Source organism: Nematolebias whitei, chromosome 12 (genome assembly GCF_014905685.2).
Source record: "Nematolebias whitei isolate Nwh7 chromosome 12, NemWhi1, whole genome shotgun sequence".
In the NCBI taxonomy this organism is placed as follows: domain Eukaryota; kingdom Metazoa; phylum Chordata; class Actinopteri; order Cyprinodontiformes; family Rivulidae; genus Nematolebias; species Nematolebias whitei.
This window is the reverse complement of record NC_056509.1, coordinates 25,682,789-25,686,693: the sequence shown is the minus strand read 5'-3', so window position 1 is coordinate 25,686,693 and position 3,905 is coordinate 25,682,789. Positions and strand designations below refer to the sequence as shown.

At 34.7% G+C, this 3,905-nt stretch overlaps 2 protein-coding genes across 2 annotated transcripts in view; one reads left to right on the top strand and one right to left on the bottom strand.

Annotated features, from left to right (window-relative positions):
* Positions 1-3,905, top strand: part of fermt1 (FERM domain containing kindlin 1) — a gene marked incomplete at its 5' end in the record, with an annotated part of 928,370 nt that overhangs the window by 105,171 nt on the left and 819,294 nt on the right.
* The window catches only part of LOC119418476 (echinoderm microtubule-associated protein-like 1), a 14,714-nt gene that overhangs the window by 10,016 nt on the left and 793 nt on the right, over positions 1-3,905 (bottom strand). The gene's annotated exons all lie outside the window — the stretch shown is intronic.

Here is a 3,905-nt window from a genome sequence, read left to right as displayed (position 1 = left end):
AAAAAAAAAAAAAAAAATTCTGATTAAGATTACAAGAGGATTTATTTTAATAAAACTACTGAAATCAGCACAAAATAAGGTTTAAAGAAGCCTCAGCTCCTGAAGTTAGTTGTTAAAAGACTTTAAATATAGAAAACTGGAACAAATTATTTGATTTATTCTAAAAATCCTAAAAGAACTAAATAATTATCTACAACTCATTTGTGCACCTGGAATCTGATTTACTTCCCATGAGTTATAAGTAAAACACATTGAAGTTAAAGTTAAAGTTGAATTACTTTAACCAAAATGTCTGTTTTCCTGAATCGTTATAATGAATCAATCTGACGACGACTTCTCTGTCAGTGTTTGTGAACACAGAGGCACTTTACTGCAGTTTTTAGTTTCTGAAACGATGTGTCTGTGTTTGTCTGTTAGCAAAATATCCCATGATGCACTGACTTTATTGAAACTCGCATTAAGTAATCATTAGATGTACATCTACAACTGAGGAACTCTTGGAGATGACTTGATTCAAGATGGCCGCCGCAGCTAGCCGACATTAGCAAACACAAAAATAACCATAACTCAGTCTGGTTTGCAGATGTTTGGCTAATATTTGGTGTGGGAGTAGTTGAAAGTCATCCCCAACTCTAACACTGACTGCAACAAAATATTTGTTGAAAACTTTGGCATTAACTGTTGAAGTTATCCATTTGTCTGTTGGCAAAATATTCCAGAAAACACTGGCTGGATTTTAATGAAAGTCAGAAAATAATCATGTACAACTACAACTGATTACCTCCTGGAGTCAACCTGATTCAAGATGGCTGCCACAGCCCATCAGTCTTTGGCTCTGTATTTACAGCTTGTGTTCTGAGTGAAGCCACAGCTTTTCTGCTGCAGGTCGTCTGTTCATTTTCACGACACCAGTCTCTCTGAAACCAAAGATTTCTGAATCCAGGTCAGAGTGGAGATTTTTTGGGACCACCCCCCCAAGGTGTGAAAGTGTGAAGTTGAGCATGCGCACTACAGGCGGCTGCAGTCCAAAGTTTTTCTGCACTAACAACAGTTATAATAAATGTCAGAGAGCAGTGTTTTTGTGCTACTCACCATTTTTCCAGTATGTAGGAGAAATACTAATAAAATCCAGGGTCCAAAGAGACGTTGGGTTTTCATCAGTCAGCTGTGATCATGCAGACACTGCATGCACAATGAGGGTTGCCAGATAAATGTATTTACCCCTCCTTTTCTGTGCACGTTCAACAAACACAATACACACCTCATCTCAGGGTATCTTTACTCAGCACATATGACAGTTTGGGTGAAAATACTTTCACTTTAAAGCCACAGTATTACAGTTCATAATTTCTTATCTGGCAACCTGACTGCATGGAAACGACAGGGCTTTTGTGTAAACCCTCTCTTGTTTTTTGTTTGTTTGTTTGTTTTATTACATAACCATTGAAAAAACACTAAAGTTTCCAGAGGTCGTTCTCGTGTAAACAGGGCCTTAACATCAAACCTAAAAATGTCTTTAACTCAGTCACTTCTACGTATATAGAGTCATAATCTGTTGTGGTAGCAGCTGAGAGTCATCTCCAACACATATTCTGAGTGCTAACAGATCATATGAGCTCTTTGTTTCAAAATATGTCATGCAAGACAACGGGCGATGTGCATTCCTTCATGAAAGGTTATTTATTGTTTTAGTTTTTACAAAACCATTAAACTTACAGATAAACGGTGAAAAAGGATCTCAGTTCCGTACAGAATAATCTCACTGTTGAACTTGTCAAATTTGTAAAAAAAAAAAAAAAAAAGATCTCCACCGCTGGCTCCTCCACCATGAGCAACACGATGAAGGGTTCTGCTGTGGGGTGCTGTTTGTAAAGTCACAGTCAAAAATTAAAAGCAATATTTTGGTTTATTTAGCCTTTCATAACAAAAAAAAATTTTTTTTTCTTTTTCAAAGTCACATTTTCACCAAGTTATTCATACTTTTATAAATGTCATAGTTCCAAATTAAATATTTAATTTACAAGCTAAATATTTAGTTAGCAAACCAAATACTTAACTTGCAAGTTAAATATTTAGTTAGTAAACTAAATATTTAGGTGTAAATTAAATATTTAATTTCCAAGCTAAATATTTATTTTCAAAACTAAACATTTAATTTACAAACTAAATATTTAGGTCCAAGCTAAATATTTAGTTAGCAAATGAAATAATTATTTTGGATATTAAATATTTAGCTTGGAAAACAAATATTTAGGTTTGAGCTCATTGGCAAATTAAATATTTAGATTAGGAATTACATGTTTAGCTTAGAAATTAAATGTTTAGTTTGGAAATTAAATATTTAGCTTGGACAATAAATATTTGGTTGGGAATTTAAATGTTTAGTTTTGAAAATAAATATTTAGCATGGAAATTAAATCTTTAATTTACACCTAAATATTTAGTTTACTAACTAAATATTTAACTTGCAAGTTAAGTATTTAGTTTGTAAATTAAATATTTAGTTTGGAACTATGACTTTTATAAATGTATCAATAACATGGTGAAAATATGACTTTGAAATTTTAAATTTATTTTTCTTATGAAAGGCTAAATAAACCAAAATATTGCTGTTAATTTTTGGCTGTGTAACTTTACAAACGGCACCCAATATCTGCAGAGTCTGACAAATAATGACAATAAAATAATATTAATATTAATAACAATAATACTCCTGTTTGACGCCTGCAGGACATCTTCATAAACCTGAACACAGGTGGTGTTTCTCCGTAGAAACTGGAGTTTTCCTCCCAGCAGGGATAATCTGCATTATTTGAGCTGTTAGCAGCAGCAGTAATCTGCCTCTCACAGACACGAGTGATTCGGCGTGGGCTCGTGATCTTCTGTCTCTGTTGCCTGTGACTCCGTCCTCGTGCCACCTCCACACGCTCCATATGGGACTGGGATTAGAATAGCACATAATCCTGGTGCTGGAGGAGAGAATTAGCAAACCCAGAGCTGCAGCTTCAGCTGCATGAAGAGTCAAGCAGGCTGCAACGTGCATCGAGTGTAGGAATTCAAAATCTGGTGTTGAACTTAACAAAAATAAATAGGAATATCTGGCATAAAGATGCTGTAATCTCTGAATTTTAAAGAGTTTTATGAACCGAAAAAAGATGATCTCATGTTCACAAATGATGTGAAGCGTCAACAAAAACATTTTGTAATATATCACAAGAAGTCACACACAGAGTATGTGTTGTGAATGACTCTCAGCTACCACAACAAAATGTAGCCCAATAAACTGACTGAGTTAGGGACACGTTTGTGTTTGCTGTGGCAGCCATCTTGAACTGGCTCGACTCCAAATGTTAATCAGTTGTAGGTGTGAGTCCACTGACTTCCTTCTGAGAGTTTCATTGACATCCATGAAGTGGTTCATGAGATATTTTGCTAACAGACAACAGGATTGCCTCTTACTATTAAAGCTAAATGTTCAAGCAAATATCCAGAGCAAGAGCAACTCTTGCAGTATGTGTTGAGAATTACTCTCAGCTACTACCACACTAAATTTTATCCTAATATTTGTCAAATTAACTGAACTATAATCATTTATGTGTTTTCTAAGCTCACTTGGCTGTGACGGCCATCTTACATTGGATTGGCTCCAAAAGTCAATCAGTCGTAGAGGTGAATTAAATGATTATTTCCTGAATATTTCATTAAAACAAATCCAGTGGTTCATGAGATATTTTGCTAACAGACACACACAAACACAGACGAGAGCTCAAGAAAAAACATTATCGCCTGTCTTTTGGCTGTATGCGATAATAACCGTTTTTATTCGTGCCACGGACAAAATTATTTAATATACCGTTTGATTTTTGGAGTCCTAATCACAGTAAATAACATTTCAGATACTATAT